Source organism: Harpia harpyja, chromosome 13 (assembly GCF_026419915.1).
Source record: "Harpia harpyja isolate bHarHar1 chromosome 13, bHarHar1 primary haplotype, whole genome shotgun sequence".
Classification (NCBI taxonomy): domain Eukaryota; kingdom Metazoa; phylum Chordata; class Aves; order Accipitriformes; family Accipitridae; genus Harpia; species Harpia harpyja.
The window spans coordinates 4929554-4950137 of NC_068952.1; the positions used below are offsets into that span (position 1 = coordinate 4929554).

The 20584-nt window shown below is 41.0% G+C and overlaps 1 protein-coding gene across 1 annotated transcript in view; it reads right to left on the reverse strand.

Annotated features, from left to right (window-relative positions):
- ALK (ALK receptor tyrosine kinase) overlaps window positions 1-20584 on the reverse strand; it is a 323900-nt gene that overhangs the window by 258845 nt on the left and 44471 nt on the right. The window lies entirely within an intron of this gene.

Consider the following 20584-nt stretch of genomic DNA (forward strand, 5'->3'; position numbering starts at 1 on the left):
AATTCAGCTTGCATGAATCCCAGCAGGTCAGCACCAAAACATGTTGCCTACAGATACTTTTTCTGGCTTCCCCGGGTACTCTGAGGCACTCAATAGCTTCATTTTGCAGATGGAGCAGCAGATAGTCAGTTTAAGTGACCTGCTCATGTTTGTACATATTCCATACCACAGCCCAAAGCTAAAAGGCATTATTTGCTCTTATTTTGCACCAAAACCACACCTTCAAAGCACTTGGGGAACATTTTGAATGCTTTGTATATTACATAGAACCTTTGTATAACGATTATAATGTTTTTAAGACAGCTTCATGGTTCTTTTTTGCAGCATACAATACTGTATAATTCACTACTGAGAACAGCAGAGACTCAAACCTCAGCACTGAGCTTTAAAAACAAAAAATAAACAGAATTTCCTCTTTTTTATTTTTGTTTTTCATTCTATTTGTGTTCTAGGAAACTGGCCTAATAATGCCACAGTAATTCTATAAGTACAGCTTAATCTTAAACAATAACAACAAATGAGTTTCATTTGATCTGTTCAAACACAGAGCGTGTTTGACAAAAGCGCCAAGGGCTGCTGGTGTTAGAGGGATATTGGCAGAAGCGGTTTCCTCAGTTATAGAAAGGAGGAAAGGAGACCATTTTTAGCATTTGCTGAGGCAGTTGCAGCAGATTAACTTTAGATCAATGAGTTGCTTGATTATTCTACTTCACTCTCGAGTCTCTTTCAAGGCTTCTCTTTACCGACTAGGAAAATAAATACACAAATTTAAAACACTCTGCCAGTCTTTATCTTCATTCACAAAGAAGGGATTTTTCAAAAGTGACTGTAAGTCACCTGCAGCAAGACAGAGGTGCCAAAGTGTCACTGGGTGTCACTAACTACCTAGTGATGCAGTGGGCACCCAGAGGCATTTTCAGAGGGACTTTGACAACTCCAGCTCCCCCAGGTTGTGACTGTGTTCTAGTTGAGATACAGGAAAAACAAACATGACTCCCATTTTTGCTTATATGAATCCCTCTCAATTCTAAACTACCCTTGTAACTTGTTTCCCTCTTTCTCTTTCCCCCCCCCTTACTACACTGACCCTGGCTCATGAGTCGTTTGGAGGACTTGCAAAATATTATACCTGCATGCATATTCTCTAGTCCCACCTCGTGCTTAGCAGAGCTTGGAAAAAGTCAAGCTGGGGAACTCAGACCTTTAGCTGGCACAGTGAGAGCCACACACTTGCAACCAAGTTGGGAGGCATCAGCTTTGCTTACAGCAAACTGCCTGCCCAGAGATCCCTAAATCTGCCTTTCCAGAGCTCCTTACCTCTGCTCCAGCCCTCCTGACTTCGTGTTGCTCACTCATGTTAATGTTTTAACGTGAAGACTACCATAGAAAATTCCAGGCCCCACTTGACTGTCTTAAAAAATAATTTATGGGAGTGTATTGAAAGCTAATCTCCAATAAAACTATCTCTAGAACAACCTCCTGCAGCATATAAGACTTCAGCGAGTAGAAGAAGAATAGTCTGAGTTTCGTATCATTACTTTTCGAAGCTATGGCTGTTTCAGAGATGAGGTCTGCTTAGCACACAATTATTCCTCTACCTTTCTATGGCAACCTGCCTATGCCCTGAAGCAGAACTTAAGCCATCTTGAGTTCGTTATTTTTCCCTTTGTTCAGCTTTGGTTTGTTGAATGTTTAAGACAAGATAATACCATCCTTTTCTGGACTGACAACAGGTTCTTAATAAGTGAGCTCTGGGATTTCTGCCTTATCTGGCAAAGTCCTCTGTCCTTTCAGTTGCATAAAGTAATGGAATTTGTAGTCATATAAATGCATTAGCATTGGGCAATGTGGTGAACAGACTTACTTATTTGTACAACACTGCAAATGAGTATCATAATGTTTTAGTGCCTTGCAACTAAGAAGCCACTGCTACAATCACTTGTTCATCTCTGTACACAAAGTATCTGTTACTCCTAAGGGTGTGAATAAAAAGTTTACCAAACTGAGACACACAGTAAAACTGTTAACAACCGCATTTTTAAAACAAACCAAACCAAAACAAATGTGATAGAAGCTTACTCCATCTTCCAATGTGTACCTAGAACATAGGGAAGATAAACTCATCCCTTCCCAGACAAACCTTGTTAAGGACTTGGGAACAAGACTCCTGGGCTTACTGTATTCCAAGTTCTGTCTTTCACTTCTGTTTCTGCCTGTGGTGACTTTCTACAAATCATGTAACCACGTAAGCCTTGTTTCTCTTTTGGCATGTATTTTGTGCCATCATTTAAGCTTGCAAAAACTAAAGAGGATATGCTAAAACTTTACATTTTTCTTACACTACTTAACAGGCATATGTCCAAAATGTATAGCCAAAAATTTGAAAACATCTAAGCATACAGAGAACAATCGGGTATTTACTATCATCAGATAAGAGGTATCTTATAAGTCTATTAACAGACACAAGCCTATTAAGTAGAGATGGATGAACTGGAGCAGATATAGCAGTATACAGGTTGCTGATATTGCTTCTAACTAAACTCACAGCATTATTTGCATTGGAGCATTTTCTTGCTGTTTCTTCCTCCACCTTCTCTAGACCACCTCTCATTGCACACGAAAACACAGACATTGCATGGACTCCAATGCACCCTGGGTCCAGATTAGCCAGGAATGTTACATAGAACCGGACTCATAGATGAGCCATGCTTTTTCTTCCAGCTGAAGTTTGGTTTTTCAGAGGAATCTAAACAGAGTTAGCTTTGTACATCCCACACAGATTCACTTGGAGCAGCCCAGTAGCTTGCATAGTACAGTACGTTTATTTCAGCACGTGACTAACATGGAGTTAGTCCTCGTATGCTTTACGTCCATTAGCACATTCCCCTCCTCATTGCCATTATTTGGGTGGCACTTATACAGAAAGGATCACAGCCAGCTCCTCACCAGATTTCCACAACCAATTATACAGGATTCCTCATACAAAGATGGCATAAGGGTAGCACTTGAACATTTGCTCCAGTCTTGCAATTACATTTATGCAGGTAAGCTCTTCTGGAAATCTCCAGGTTTCTTAGGATTCCACTTGTTTGGACAGGGACCCAGGCAGTAAGTTTTCCTTTAAGGAACACGCAACACAAACATTCCAGGGGTATGTTAGCACATGAGAACCAGAAAGCAACACAATTACACAGAGGCACTTTTTACTTTCCTAAACTTGGTTTAGCTTGCACAAATATCATAAAGAAGGAAAAGTAATAGAACTGAAACACTGCTCCAGAATGCTCCACCTGAAGTGTGTAGGACAGGAAAAGAATGAAGACTAATGTAAAAATCAAAAGTATATGGATTGTTCCCTTTGCTGAGGCATATTAGGGAACTAATTCAGTCTCCTAATTCCCCACAGTGTAGTGATTAATTAGAAGAAAGGGATTTTCATGTGGTTTACCACCTCTTTGAACCCCTTTGGCAGTGAAAAATGGCTAGGAGCCTGGGAGCTCGCGCTCTCAAACTAGCAAGATCCATTCAAGGATCTAGTCTTCTGGTGTTTTGCAGGCAGGTATGAACTTGCTCTGCAACCCACCTTACCTTGCTCGCCCTAAGTCAGGTGAGAAAGTGATGACACAGAGCCTTAGCTACCAGTGCCAAACAGCTGAATATATTCCCCCTTTCAGCAGCGCACACCGGCTCCGCATGAGTAGAGCTTTCCTGTGGTCATGTAACCACCAGCAAGTTAAGAACACCAGCACACGCACGCTCATCTGCCTGCAAAATATCACACAGATCTGCTTGAAGGAACCTCGTACTTCCTAATGCTAGACACAGTCTTGCAGCCACTCCTCTAAAAGTTGTTCAAACCTCTGTTGGACTTCCAACCCTGTCCACCATAGGAACAAGACCTGGTTTGGTTTTTTTTCTAATATGCTTGCCAATTTTCCTCAGACCCCTTCAGCATCTATCTTCCTTTCATATAAGTCCAGTTTTGGCTACAGCAGATATGGTAGCACACAGGCTCAATGCTCCCCAATGCCCCAAAAGACTACTCAAGGCTATTGCCATAGTAACAAAACAAACTAGCATCCTTAGAATTGAGCTAATGGTGCTTGCATGCACCCAAGGAGCGTCCTGGTGGCAGCTCTCCCTGAAAACCCTGTTAGGTCAACCCAGCCCTCTGACAAAACATACTAATAAGTGATGAAGAAGAAAGAGCTCTTGCAAAACAGGAGGTCTGAAAGACATGGGAACTCCTACCAATGCTGCTTCACTGTGTCATTCTATATACACACAAAAAATAAAGAGATATTAAAAACAAAGACTAATTTCCATGTGTGTGTATGGCAGAGTGCTTTCCTCTCCCTTTCAAAGGCTCCCACTAGCAAGAGAAGTAGGGAGGCTCAGCAAGTCTAGATGCCAAAATCAGTACTTTCCAACATTTTGCTGGAAGCAGGACTGTGAGCTTTTTCTAGTGACTTCAGGTGGTAGAAAGAACACTCTCTGAATGCAACAAATGGATCAACATAGAAATCTTGCTGATTTTGACCAGAAATCTCACTGACGCTAAGTTTGATTTGAAAACAGAAAGGTAGTATGTACACAATCTAATATATACAATAGCCAACAGTTTGGTTCTCTGTAGTCTTACAGCTTTCGCATTAATTACGTGTACATGAAGTAGGCATAAATCAGTTAAGTAATTAGACCTTCCTTTTTTTTTTTCCAAAGCTACAGTAAGCCCCATGGAAAAAAATAAGGTTTTACTCTGAGCACAGCTGCTCCAATCTGTTCCAGAGCCTGACCAGCAGTTTCCTGAGCCTCAGATTGGATGGCTATTCAGGACAGAGGCCTCAGGAATGTGGGTAGTTTAACTTCTCTTCTGCTGACTAGCAATGTAGGATTTCTCCCCCTCCCCCCCCAGTATTAACCCAGTCATGCTACTTCCCTCAGTCATGTTTCTATGTACTCCTACCACATTATTTTCTCAAGCCTTGAGAAATTTGAAAAAAACATAAATATACATATATATGCACATAATATACATGCACTCACACTAGCAATTCAGCTGACTGATTGGAGGTAAAAATCAATTATTTTTGGCATGCAATCAAAGCATTGACTTTTGGCATTTTCCAGAGAATAATTTTTTCAAATCTTTCACATCCATTTCAATAAAAAAAATGAAGCTGGGCTCTTTGTCCAAGAGCCTTCAGATTTCAAAAAGGTATTTAAGCTTAACATTTAAAAGTTAATTCTCCCTTGACAATGTTGAGAACTTCCATTAAAGCAAAAATTATTATTAGCATTCTGTAACCCTTTGTAAACGGGCCCATTGTTCAAATAAACTGACCTCTGCAGCAATTGACCTTAACATTGCTCAAAAGCTTGACAGTCAATTATCTTCTGATCTCCCTTCAATGGGCCTTGTGGCTGGAATAACCAATCCATCATCTGGAAGATAAGTATAATAGTGTCTCACGGGCATTTCTTCACTACTTATGCCATAAACACACTTCTGTAGAATAAGTCTAGAAATTCTGTCTCAATCCCACTGAAGCGTACCTTAAAAGCAATGATGCACCAAGAAGCTATTCTCCCTTGCAAATATCTCTGAACACACAATGAGAACCACAATAAAAAAAAATATCTAACGGGTCGAACACAACATCATCTGCTTCTTGGCGATACCATCAGACTCACACACAGTACTGCACTGTGCCTCCACCAAATATCACAACTCCATTAAGTCTGTAGGACTGGGGTGCTGCAGGAAGATGCAATTCTCTTTCTCTCTTTCTCAGTCTTTTGCTTCCAGTCAATCTGATCCCACTGGGGGCCTGGGACCAGCTGCCGGTAGGGGCTTGCAACACAGTTGAGACTACCCTTCCCTCTCTCTGGCTTCCAAAGCATGATCCTCCCTTCCCTACACACTGCTGCGACCCCCACGTTCCCCGTTCAGCTCATAAGGACAGGAGCTCTCTTCCATCACTCTGCCTGGGCGAGCAAGGAGAGCGCCCAGCACAGCACCACCACTTTTACCCTGGGGAGACGTGCACCTGGCTGGATGAATATTGTCGATACGGGAATATTGCTGGTGCCTGAGATTCTCCCATTGTTTGCTGCCCTCGTCATTTACAGTTGCAACACTGTGATGGCCTTAATACATCATCCTTCCCCACTGCCAACTCAAAGCTAAAAGTGCTATTTACCATTAGATCTAGAACAGTGAGGAGTTTCTTTTTAGCAAACAAAAAATCTTCTGCACTCAAACCTTTCAACTTAAGACTTAAAGGGTGATATAACTTCTAATATCACGGACTATACAATATGAAAACTACAGAAATATTGGTTTATTGCTAATAAAGTAAACCTCAACTGCACTCAACCTTGCTCACACAACAGAAACTAATCATATCCCTAGAATACACATTTCTTCAATACAGATTATGCATCTTTACAGCATAGGCTTTCACAAACAAGGCTCTGTAGAAACATAAAACCCATTGCAGCCTGCGTCCAGGCCTCTTATGGGGGAAAACACAGACAGTATCTTGGGAGCTGGAGAGCAGCAAGGAAGAATAAAAACCCAGGTTTCTTGAAAAGATAGACAAGAATGCACGGAGAAGGAAGCTGGAGAAGAACAGCAGGCCAAGAAGCAGTAAAGCACATTACACTGGTACTTAGCTGGGTAGTAAATCCTGCACTGCTATTAGTAACTCTTCAGTGATTCCTTAGCCCAACTGAGGTTTAGGGAAGCCTTACAAGTAGCCCTCTATCAGCCAGTACAAACTGCTGCAACCTTCACCACAAGACTAACTTTGAGTTACTCACATTTGAGTGTCTCCATGAGCTAGAGCAGCTGACACGTGCATACACACAAGTGCACACACACTCAGTACTGTGCCCACACAGGGCAGCTCACAAATGATGCCAAGACCTGAACTTTCAAGTATATAAACATAATCATTGCTAAGCAAAGGTAGTTCCCGATAGACAGAAAAGCAGGATGAGGTAAAGAAAAGGATTATTATAGTAGGATGAAAGTACTTGAAATTAATAAAAAAGTTAAGCTAGAGATGAACTGTCTTGGCGTTTCATGGTACCTCCTCTTCTGACATTTAAAACATGCTTAAGATTATCCTGAATGTCAAAAGCAAATATATACCAAGGACAATGACCACAGGACTCATCAGCAGTTTGTCTGTTATTACTGTTATTACTGAACTTACTAACCATGTGCAACAGAACAACTGTGGCTAATAGCTATAAAAGAAACCATAGGGTTTTTGATTCTCAAAGGACCAGCCACCTCATTTTTTAGGTCTGTCAGGTCTACATAAGGGTCCCCTGGTATGGGGGCAGAACTCAGCAGAGCCAGTATAGCTGCTCATTAGCTGTGGTGCTTTTCAGCAGTGTGAAACAGCTTAGGATTGAGTCTACAAGACCATGCTCCACATTCACCTGCTTGTTCTTTCACGTGTAAGATGGAGGATGCTGATCTGTCTTTTGAGTTTTTTTACTTGTCAGGGTTGATATCCCTAACTGGTGATCAGATTTTATAATTATGTGGGTTCTCAACTCCAAGGAACTCAGACACCTTGGTGGCATTATATTTAGCAAAATTCTCCACTATTCAGAGCAAATAATATTATGCCTCTCTGCACAAGCTGAAGAAGTACTTGTCCTGGACCTCAAGTCAGGCAATGCCAATAAGGGACATGCAAATTATGAAAGACCCCATCAGCTACTCCGGGGATATATTAAAGGCTTTTATCACTCGCACACAGCAAACCCAAAGCAAAATGGCCACATTAGTGCGAGTGCAAACAGCAGATTGTAACAGGGACAGAATTCTGAAAATGTGCTGTATATATTTGTTATAATGAGTGATCAATTGTAAAATGTGGGAAAAGTGCATCTTCATTAAGCTAAGCTCTGTTTTCCAGCTGGAGACATAGCAGCAAGTTTAGATAACAGAAACTAGGATCTGAGAAAAACAGTATAAAGTAGGATTACTTTACTTAATGCTTAGGTAGCCTACGTCTACCAATTAGCTAGTTCCCACTTCACCTTGGCCATTTCTTCCATTACTAGAAGCTCCCAGAGGAAGTAATTTTCTAAGAGAGAGCACCAGAAGAGAAAGTATCAGATAGCCAACTCCAGCAAGTGTACATAATTTATCAGGATCCTAGAAGACGGAAAAACTTTGAAGCTTATATAAAGTCCAGCCACAGGGGAGGAGAATTACATTGGTTGCCACTATAAGCATTCCCTATTTCTGTTGTGACCTGACCTATCATCTCCAGCCAAGATCAGCTCTATTTTTCTATGTGCTGTCTGCGCACAGAGAGAAATACATTCCCTACCCCAAAAGCTTTCTTTGTGCTCCGAACAAAGCCACAGAAGATGTGTATTGGCAGGGAGGGGACTGGGTACCGCTGCACAGGTACTTTTGATGACATTTGCTAAGCTAATACCACTGGCTCAGCATAGGGGTAGGAGTGTGGTGCTACAAATACCAGCACCAGCGGTATGAGAGCAAAGTTTTCATAACTTCTAATCAGTGAAAAACTCTCAGGATATTTTTAACAAAACTAGGATGTGAAGCACAGGCTGCCAGGTAAGTCCTGCTTGGGGGAATTGCCTGGGGCTACATACTCAAGTTTTACCTGTGATTTCATATGCATCATTAGACCTTGTCTTGCAATGGCTGGGTACGCTGTTCTCTTATACTGGGAAAGAGCTGCTATATTATGATCTGCAAGTGGTTGTTTCAATGGTGAAGGTGGGAAATGAATTGCTGGAAATGTGTGAGAAAGAAAAACAAAGCCACTTGGTTGACAGAAGTAGGAAAAATTTTTGCTTTAAAAAAGCTCAAAATGAGAAGATTCTATAACGCATAGGTGATGTAGATAAAGTTATTGTCAAACCGGTAGTACATTGTGTTACTCGTTCTTCATTGCTTGGTTATGATCTGAACTTCCCTTACATCCTACCTTTGGATAAAGAAGGAAAATACATTGTGTAAGTGGTGTGTGTTGGCAGGACTGGAGAAAGCAGACCTAGATCAGTTACAATTAAGTAGGAAAGTTTCTTTGTCATTCTTCATTCTTTTTAAGGATTAAAAACTTGGTTTCTCAATTCCTCTCTAGAAACTAAATAGGCCTTCAAGGAGGACCATTGAACAGCTAAAAGGTGGGTTTTATTTGTGTGTTTTTAATAGCACAAATAAAGAATCTCTGGCAACCCATGACAGGGTGACAAATAGGCAACCCTTGCGATTATTATTAGCCCATCTGTGAATATCCACAGTGGAGTGCTCAGAGGAGAAAAAGCATGAGATAGAAGAGAAAGAAAGTACCCTGCCATAATTTAAATTCATAAATGCAGAAAATATGAACACGTTTCATTGTAGTGTGTACCCTTTAGTGCCAGGGACCTCGGCTCATAATAATTTAAACAGCCAACAATGTAAGATTTATGGAAATAATTTAGCATCTCTTAAACAAAAAGTCTGGCTTACTCATCTCATATCTATGTAGAACTAACACTTGAAAAAACAAAGCAGATAACAAAAGCCACTAGTATATTTACCAGAGTCTTAAAATTATATTACTGGCTTAACTTAGGTCCCAGCCACACTGACTTGCCAATCTTAGTATGAATATTTTATAGGCATACAACAGCATGTGTGTAGATGGTATTTTTCCAGGCCCAATTAGCATTAACACATGCAAAGACAAACAGATGGAGACACGAAGAAAATTGCAATGACCCCTGTGTTACCACAAACCCAGGGAACATTATATGCCAGCAAATGAGTGGACAGTAAAGGATGTGGCTGTACAGGTGCTAAAGCTGATGCACAGGAAGGGGGAAGCTTATGAGGGAACTTGCATCTGGAGGATCTTCGAGAGGGAAAGAACTTGGCCTAGCCACTGAGATAGACCAGAGTCAGTTCTCCTGGTTTTGGGTGGTTTTGTTTGTTTGTTTGTTTTTAATGGGAAAAGAAAAATAAAAATAAAATTTTGAAAACCATCAGGCTGTCCTGCTTGGGAAAATAGAAGACTTCCAGAACCTCAAATGCACACACTTGCCTGACATGAAATAATTCCTGCCATCACCTGGAAGCAAGCCTTGTCATAAATTCATTGACATAGCTTTAGATCTAATCTGAGCTCTTTCGTACCAATGGTCCTTACATTTCACCCAGTTGCCCCTTTATTAAGCCCCATCCCTTCTGTTTAAAACACATCTTCCAGAAAAAGCATCCAGACTTGACCTGAAGGTGTTGGCAGGGGGAGGACTTGCTGTTACGCTTTGTTTTAACACTTCATTATCCCCTCTCCCCTTGATAGAAATCTGTGCTCCAAGTTGGGATTTGTCATTTTGCACATACAGGTCCTTTTCCTACCTCGCTCTGTTGGATTAACATCCATAGCTACTGCCAGAAAGACAAAAACAGGACATGCAATTCTCCCAAAGTGACCCCTTGATCTTTTCCTGATCACCTAAAGGGACCAAGAACTTCAATTCTCACACTAAAGCATTTCCTTTGGCTATTAAATAACTTTGCAGGCTTTTCTTCATTATGATACAGGTCAGGTGAAGGGAATGGATGACTAGATATGACCTTCAGGTGAGAGCATTCAACCAGGAAATGGGTTACTGAGGTTCTGCTTCAAAGAATATTCAATAGCTATACACAGAGCAAAATAGCTTCTAGAGTAGAAATTGAGAGAGACAGAGTGCTTGGCCAGCTGAGATTATCACAAAAAAGGTCTTAGAGGTCACCTGGACTTCTAAAGCCCAGTATTTTCACTTGCTGCCTCTCCAGTAAAAATGATTTGTTCATTTTTGCATAAGCACAAGTTTTTATTTATGTTCTCCATTTGCTTTCAGTCCTTTCACTCTTCTACCTCTCTGGAACCTCATTTTTGACCCACCTGTGTGCATATAAAAAGCTTGTGTCTGCCGATCATTTGGATCCCTGCTATATTGTACAAGCTGAGGCCACACTTTTCAATAATGCATGAAGCTGCAGCACCCGTTCCTGTGCTCAGAAATGCAAAAAGGATGTCTTTTAAATGGCTTGCAATGTGCCAGAGACAAATGACAAGCAAGTTCAGTAAATATCAACCTATCTCACAGCAGAAATTCACCTCCCTGTAAGGATTCAGATGCAAATAAAAAGTTACATCAAAGTCCCACTGCTGTAAATTTAGGTTAGGTATTATGCTCTGAATTTCATGCAGGATTTTTTAACACAGTCAAATGTCCTTATACATACTACAATAGCTCTTACCCCAAATTCACTTAATAAATTTAAGGGTCTGGTTAGACAGATGTATTATGGCAAGATAAACTAGTGTCCTGGTTTTGGTTGGGATAGAGTTAATTTTCTTTCTAGTAGCTGGTATAGTGTTATATTTTGGATTTAGTATGAGAAGAATGTTGGTAACACACTGATGTTTTCAGTTGGTCTAAACACTACTTAGCAACAAGTCAAGGATTTTTCAGCTTCTCATGCCCAGCCAGCAAGAAGGCTGGAGGGGCACAAGGAGTTGGGAGGGGACCCAGCCAGGACAGCTGACCCAAACTGGCCAAAGGGGTATTCCACAACATGTGACATCGTGCCCAGTATATAAACTGGGGGGAGTTGGCTGGGGGGGAAATTGCTGCTCAGGAACTAACTAGGCATCAGTCGGCACGTGGCGAGCAATTGCATTGTGCGTCACTTGTTCTGCATATTCCAATCCTTTTATTAGTATTGCCATTTTATTATCATTATTTTTTTCTTCCTTTCTGTTCTATTAAACCATTCTTATCTCAACCCACAAGTTTTACTTTTTTCCTCCCGATTCTCTCCCCCATCCCACTGGGAAGGGGGGGGAAGTGAGTGAGTGGCTGCATGGTGCTTAGTTGCTGGCTGGGGTTAAACCATGACAACTAGCATGTGGATTTACAATGCATTAGCCACTGCACAATAACTGTGCATGTCTGTGCTCTCCCCTAGCTGTACAGGAGGCAACAGCCTACTCTTTCTGAGGATGTCTTGTCCATGGGACACATCAGATTTGTCACAGTGCTGCATAAAGACCATGCCAAATACAGGCAGAACAAGCTCCAGGATTTCTAAACCCATCCAGTAGATACACCCTAAACATCAGTTTCAGATGCAGGAGACAGAGTCTAGTGCACATGATTATGCCTCTCTAGAAGCTGGTCAGAGGAACTTGAAGAACCTGCTACTTCTCCATGCCAGAATGAGATCTGTAGCTAATGTAAAGGCCTGGCTCTGCAGTCCTGTTCTCCCTGGTTTAAGCCTCTTGGATGAACACTGTATCTCATGCAAATGGCGACATGGTACATTATAAACAAAAGATCACTCCTAATAAGATGTATGATGATAGCATTTCCATCAGAAAAATCGGATGGGCTGGGAAACACCTAGCTAAGCTAAACTGTCTTTTCTGATGGGGGAATTTCCTTGGAATTTTGTTCAGGATTATGAGAAACAACAAAAGTTGTGGGGGCCTTGGTTTCCTTAAGGTGGGGTATCAATCCCATAGGGCTGGCCCAGAATCTTAAAATAGGGATTAAATATCTCCAGTTAACTCAAAGATCAGGCCAGTTTTGCACATAAACCATTTCATTTTCCTGTGAAGAGGACCAATTTGCAAGTAAAATCAGCTGTCCATAGTTAATTGAATAGTTAATTTTGTGGTAACAAGGGGGAAAACAACAACCCAAAACTCATCCACACCTTTTTTCCAGATAGCAAAAATACTCAGAAAACAACAAGAATTTGCATGGGATTTCAGCAATTCATTTTCACTGGTTTTGTGTAGCCCTCTACACACTGGGCACATACCTAACCTCAGCTGTCCTTCTAAAAGGTACTTCCACAGAAGCTTGAAGTACAGAAACTCAAATGCTACCTTGAACTGTCATGTTTCACTGAATCAAGGTCCCTGAAACACCAAGACTCTCACCGTAAGAAATTGCTAGTTGTCCTGTTGCTAAATGAGTTCAGTTCATATCCATCATAATAAAAGTAATTTGATCTAATGCAGCAGTAATGCAGACACAAAGGGTACAAGAGAATCTATTGTCATTAAGTGATTCATTGATTTGCCATTAAGGTGTTAGCATTTTAATTTATTTAAATTATTTGTTGCATGTTAAATGAGCAAAATAAATATGCATGTTATGTTTTGCTCAACTCCTACTGTTCGCAGAAGCAGTGTCAGCAATACGCCCTGCTTGCATTTGGCTCATCACAGCGACCTCGCTAGAGTAAAAAGTCAAACACAGCGTTCAAAGTCAAGGACTGAAAAGTCAGACAACTCAATCCACACTGAGGTCTTGACAAATGCGCTGAGGCTTAGCTGTGCTGAGCACCTACCAATAGTAAAAAGCAGAAGTGCTCCGAAGGATAGGACCCCGAAGGCGAAATCTCCTTTTCAATGCCATGGCTTTGCAAAATACTGCATCCTCATCCTACATGGGATGATGAGACATGGCCCCGTTTCTTTAGCAGACTTTATGCCTGGCTGTGTTACAATGCACATTGCTTAACAGAGCTCACCTTGCTACTGCTTGAATCTAGTTCACGTATCAGGAGCATTAAGCTTGCTGTTTACCTTACCTTGCTCTTTGTCTCATTTGCAAATTTTGCAATTATTTTACAATTTCTACAGATCTCTGATACAACAATGTTAGGTAACAAGAAGTTTCTGGGGAATCCTGTGTAGAAACATTTCCTTTGTACAATAACTTGTTACCTCAAAGTGCTTAATTTACTTAATACGGCCTATATTGCTTTATCATACATATCATATTGGATAAAATAAAATGCCTCCAACGTGTCTTAAACTGTGCTGGGCCAATACAGTAACTTTGTGACATTATAGAATCCATGACTAAAACTTATACTGAGTCGATTTAAAAGCAATGTCATTTGAATCTGTTCAATCTGTATTTTCATAGTTTGGCAAGGAAAGAAAAAAAAAAAAAGAAAAAAGATAGATGGGCAAAGGGGGGGGAAAGATCTGTTTGGGGTCAAATAATGGGTATACTATGAGAAAGAGTGCCCCAGTAAGTTTGACCTCTGTGTAATTTATAGTCTGCTGGTGAGGGCTTTCAGACTTGGTGTGAAGATGGACTGCAGTCCCTGCTCTGCCTGGCTCAAAGCAGGGCTGGGAAGGCCCAGGGGCATGCCACAACCCAACTACTGGGGCAGCTTTACATTTGCTCTCCATCTCAATCAATACAGAATTATTTTAGGTTAAATTCAACTGCTTTAGGAGGGAGGGAGGGAGAGAATGTTGAAATACACCCTGCAGCCTGGCAGGAAGGGCGTCTTAGAGGCAAAACGCCCATCCTGAATTGAGCAGAGATCTGAACGTGGGTCTACTAGATGAATGTCTCAGCCGGTACTAGGGAGAAGTGAGGCTCCTTGGTTTCTACATCTTGTGAATCTAAACAGCAAGATGCAATGGGTCATCATTTTTAATTTTTCTTTCATTTTTCATTTTGATTAAACTGTTTACCAACATTCCCCCCCCTCGTTCCTGCCAACAATTTTAGTAGTTGAGATCACATCTCTTAGCTAAGCAGCTATTCTCTTCAATCAAAATGAAGCAGAGCACACACGCTCCTGCAGCAATGGCCTAGCTTAGGCCAGATTACCAATTTGTTCACAGGATCTAGTCTCCCCAGCAGCAAGCCAGCATGCAATCCCATGCTGCTTTGGTCCAGCCACCATTTTGTCCTTTTTCCTCAAGAACACCTCATTCCTCCCTTTTGTGTTTTCCCCATCCTCTCTGCTTACCTTCCTCACCTTGTACTGATGCAAACATGCACAGGGCTGCAGCCTGAACTGGATCATACCCAAAGAACAGCACACTGCATTAAGTAGTTTGAGGATTTCTTTTTAAAGCCCTACTCGCTTCATTGATTTGTCTTCCAGTTAAGTCCCTCAAATAAGCATGCTGATACAGCTATGGTGAGGGCCAGAAGGACAAAGGCAGGAATGAGTGGACATGGTGAAAAGACAAACTGTCTTTGCCACTAGAGACACCATGGAGTGAAGCCTTCACCCCTTAGCAGGCTTGTCAGAAGATCAGAAGTGACTTTTTAATGACACCTGATTGATTCAGGGCTTTCGTTTTCTACACTCGCTAAATTGCATATCTGCACTTAGCACAAAATTTGAGCAATGGTACTGGCGGGGGTAAAGGAAACAGAAGATTAACAAGGCAGATTTGCACTTGTGAATGAACCTTCAGACAAACAGGCAATTTTTATAATGATGAATGCTCAGTCTCCTCAGTTCTTTCTTAATAGGATCACGAAACAAATTTACCGTGATCTATTACAAAATGATCAGGCAAAGCTTAAAAAAAAGCCACACACCCAAGGCCAATTTCAACATTGCTTTAGCAGGCAATTTCACCCAGAGATGAAAAATTCCTGGAACAGCTAAACCAATATTATGCAAAAAGTATGTTGTATTCACCAAGAGCTAATTTTGAGTCTATCACCATAGCATCTCAGCAAACAAGATCATAGCCTTGCAATTATAATAAGGATGAATTGATTTTGTCTCCCCTCCACAAGCCCCAGATTTTACAATGGCCTTCAACAAAATAATGTGTTAACTCAGTTCTGTTTTCATTTTAACTATACAAAGTCCTTTTTTCTTTGCCATAAGAATGAAGTATTAGGAGTTATACTTTGCTTGTGCATTGATACAACACTATGTAAAAGACTATGTAATAAATCTTTATTTTCTGTCTCTGTAGCCATGTTCAGTTTTTCCACAGTTTGGTCAGGATATACCAAAAGAAAGGAGTAAGACCGTCTATTGTTAATAGTAATATTACAAGGTATTGTGGAAGGAATAATGATTCTCCTACTGTCAAAGAAGGAACAGGCTGTGATTTTGGCTGAGATTCTAGAGAGACGTGACTTTTATGAAATGATAGCCCCACCCTACCCGGTAGGTATATTCAGGCCCATGGAACTACTTGATTGAGTTACATTTTACAGGACTGACAGTCCTGAACAATTTAGTTGTACTAGGATTTTTCTATCACAATCAAGAAGGCAGTATCTGGTACCTGTGGAGCAGCAGCTACACACAGGCTGCTGAAAGCAGTGGTGAAGACTCCATGCGGGGCTGAGCTGTGGTGGACTCCTGCCACAGCAGACACTCAGAGTGAAAGCTTCAGCCATTCATCTTCCTTAATCTTCCTGTATGCACTTTCCTATTTTGGATTCTACCATTCATATTTATTCAGCATTTTGGATTGCTTTATTTCCATCCTCCCTATGCAGTTACTTGGAGGAAGTTATCATGCTGCTATCAAATTGCAAATAAAGTCAGGATATTGGATCACAGCCTTCATAATCCATCAGACATTGCAATTCAGAGGAAGCTCTGTAGGACCAGCTTGAAAGATGAGGCAGAATCCAAACACTAATAAAATGTTTCCTAGAGGAGCCGGCTGGATTTGGAGGCATATAACCGACAACACTGCTCATCGCCTTTTCAAGCTGCCGTGCCTGCTGCTCAGTCAGAGAACAGCTGCACCAGCCACTACTTAAGGTTAAAACAGCTCTTATGCCATGCTTAGGTGTGCACTGTGCTGTGCAGGTGCATGCTGACCGCAGAATCAGGCCCACTGCATGCCACTGAGTAAATCTAATGTCTCACTTGCCTTATGCAGTTGTCTTGATAGGCTTGACAAATTACATATTAATTTCTGCTTCAGATTAATAAAGCAAGACTGATCTCTCTGGAAATAAACACCTATGGAACTAAAGGAAACATGCAAGAAATAGCAATACAAGCTTTTCCTCCTCCATAAATCCTCTCCATTTTCCTGTTTAGCTCCTACAGCACTATGAATTAGTAAATCTCTACATGAGATAAGCAGCAAGTCATTGTCACCATTGCACGTGGAAAGAAAAACTGAGGTCCAGTTGATAAGAAGGCTCAGATCGGTAGCAGGTAAGAGGCTAAATGGAAAACCCTTGTCAGAGTAATGCATTCTCCTTAGAATTCATGGGATAACATTCTGTCAGCATGACTTAGTCTTAGCCATCTCAGGTTGGCTATTAAAGAACATCTCTTGGAAAACAAGTACCAGAACGGGCCTATATTCTCCTCTCATCTGTAACAGCAGGTCAGAGATGTATAAGTACTTCTTGAATGCGAACAAAATGGCCCAGACAGGGTTATTCCAGAAGTTCTGAACCAGAAAGTCACAATTCTTATTCCAGCCACTACTTAAGACAGTAAGGCCATCAAATACACTCTAGAAGAGAGCTAAAGCAATGTATTGTCAGAACTAAATATTAGTCAACACAAGGATAACAGCAACGCCTGTAAAATGCAAGGGAGTAGGACCGGCTCACTCACACCAGATGCAGTAATAAAGCCAGAGAAGTCATGTATTTCTCTGAATTACAGTCAGATAGCCCACCAGATAACCTGTAATATTGTCAGTTCATAGAAAGATAGAATTTTGGGCCAAATAGTTCTGTTTGCTCATCACTTCCGTGAGCTCCTTGTTCATGCAAACCTCTCAGTTACTTTAAAAAATGAAAGCAAGCACGGGAGCGAGCTACTCAGATCCTGGATAGAGGAAAATATTCAAGTGGTTTAGAAGTGAGCAGAGAGTAGAATTTTAAAAAGGCTGATTATTGCTTCAGCAAGTTTTACGGAAGTGAAAATACATCACAAATGGGACAGATCAGCCTTTTTGAAGGAAATGGATATTGCTTTTAAAAAGCGTATCAAAGACCTCTTGCAGGCAGGCAGCATTTGTCTGAGATGCAAGACGTCTATCTGCAGGCACTCAGAACCCTACAAGAAATGTTTCCAGGTTTTGCAGTCACACTGAGGGGAAGAATTCAAGGCTTAAGAAGGGCAGAAGTGACCTTCTGGAAAAGGGACATGGGATATGTAGGCTGGGGTGTTGCAGGAGAACCAAATCTCAGAGCTTCCCTGCTGATTTTCTGGGTGGTTAGAAACAAAGCTGGTGAACTTTACAAAATGCCCACTGGTTTAAAAGAGCTGTTTGGGAAAGCGTCCACTTACACCTACACAAAAGTCAGCGTCTGCAGAACCAGTATCTGAAGAGCATCATCTCCAAGGGCAGCGATACAGGTAGAAAAAAGAGAGAGGTACTTGCACAGTGAACAGATCCCTATAAGACCAACCTCCAGGCAGAGGTTGACCAGCTGAGTTCCTTTTAGATGATCAGCACCTTGCTAACAAGGCCAGCCCTTGTTTCTTACCAGGCAATGGGGCTGGATGCTGTCTTTGTTGCCTCCCACTTCCTAACAAATTTAAAAAAAAAAAAGTGTAGGAAATGTCCTGCCCATTCCCACCCTCAGAGTGGAGGAAAAATACAGATATCTCTCTCTCTCTAGAAATGGTTTCTAGCATTGATTCTTCCAAATCTCACTTTGAAATGGAAACATGAACCATCAAATATTTGTTTAAAAAATCCCTTCTTTTCCAGTGACAGATAAGGAGCTACACAGAAAAAGAGACATTGAAATTTCACCTTTTTAGCATTTTACCTATCACTCTTCCCAACGAAAAGGAACAAAGCAATCAAATATTTTCTGCAGTACTTGTAAACTCAGCATCTAACCAAGGTACCATTGCACAAACCAGGACTGACAAGAAAAAAAAAGCAAAACTCACTTGTCTTATTTCACTGGGGAAATAAACGATTAAGTAATAAACAAAATAGATGGTTAAAAGTAATTATACTTACATAGCACAATGCTTTAAGGCACCTTTTTTTTTTCCCCCTGAAAAACGGAAACTAGATTTTTCAAAACACTTGTACAACTGATAATTTGCAATGTTGTTCTAGTTAGTCTGCAAGACCGCTTTTTTCATAAATATATTATTTTTACCTTGAGAGCATTCCATCAACAATGCAAATAAAATAGGCAGGCAAAGAAAGGCAGATGAATAGAAGGAGAGAAAAGGAGGGGGGGAGAGAGGGAAAGGGGAGGCAGAGGGGGAAAGAAGGGGGACAGAAATAGGGCTAAGCTAGCTAGCTAGCTTCAGTAAAGTCAAATAATCCAGAGTTAAGTAGTAAGCAGTAATAGCAAGTGCATACGGGGATCAGGATGTGTAATATATGTTTGGAACAGAAATAGAAAGAAGAAAATAGATCATATTTCAAGGAAAGAGAGAATTGGAGAATGAGGAGAGAAGAGCCAGGAAGTAATATAGTATTTTTTCCCATTACTATAGGACCAAATCTAGAGGCTGTATATCAGTGAAGGAGGCAGTTAGAATATTACAGAATGGATATAAAATCTGTAAAATATATGCAGCATTATTCAAAATGTATTTTCAAGCAGAATAGTAACTGCATATCTTCTGGCTCTGGCTATAATATTAGGGTTTAGACAAAGCATGCTGGGGAGCTAACCAAAAGGAAGGAAATGGAGAAATGCCCAGCATGTTTCAAGGACTAACAGGAATGTCATCAGCAAATAAGGATAATAAAGCCCAACAGATGATGCCACATAGTAAGGCTATTTGCAACCACTGTCACATTCAAGAAATGCCCAAATATGATACAGTCTCATGGCTTTCCAAATTTTCCAAATCTGTTCCATATAACGACTCTAACCCCCTCTCCTGCCTCCTTTCCTCCACACTGTCCTCTCTTCAGTTTTCCCCAAATTTTGTTTCATTAAAAAAAAAACCAAAACCCACAACAATAACAAACCACCAAAAAACCCAAACAACTAATATGAGACTAGAGCAAGGTTTGACCCAAACAATCTCCTCAGCTTTGGGTTCTCCCAGAGCTCCTGCCTCACCTCAGGACTTTATCAAGTGGAGCATTACGTCCTGCCCCCCTCAAATGAACAGTCTCGCTGGAGTGGCATTAATAAGTCACCTTCAGCACTCACTTAGCACCTCCTTGCAGGACCAACCCCAGCTAATAAATCTGGTCCACAAAAAAATGGAGAGTTATTCATGGGGCTACAGGAGAAAATATCTTGCATGTCTGTCTTTCTTCCTCAACTAAGGAGTACAGTTCAGCCAACTTCTCCCTTGCTGATTAGTGCTTTACTTTGCAAGTAGCTGTTCTGTGATTAGCGTGCAATGTATTAATTTATCACCTTCACAAGAGCTGTCATCAGGCCCTGCAGGTAACCTTTCAGCAAGCAACCTTGTAAGCACAAACTCCCAAAGAGGAAATCCTCTGTCAGCCAAACACAAGTAATGCATCAGGGTATGAGCTGCACCTTTACCTTCTTTCAGCTATTAGGTTTTGCAATGAGGGCTCATATCATCTGCATACCACTGTATCCTTCTGCCAGCCCACCCCAAAATAGCTAAGAAATTATTTAAAAGGAAATGTTATGGATCCACCCAGAGACAAAGCTGGATTTGATATTAAGATGCGGTGCTCAAGAACCTAGAGTTTCAACAGGAAAATGATAACTGCACTGTGAAATCAAACAGCTTTTACTTTCACACTGAAAGAGTGCAGTAAATATACAACCAAAGGGAAAATGTTCATTCGAAAACAAT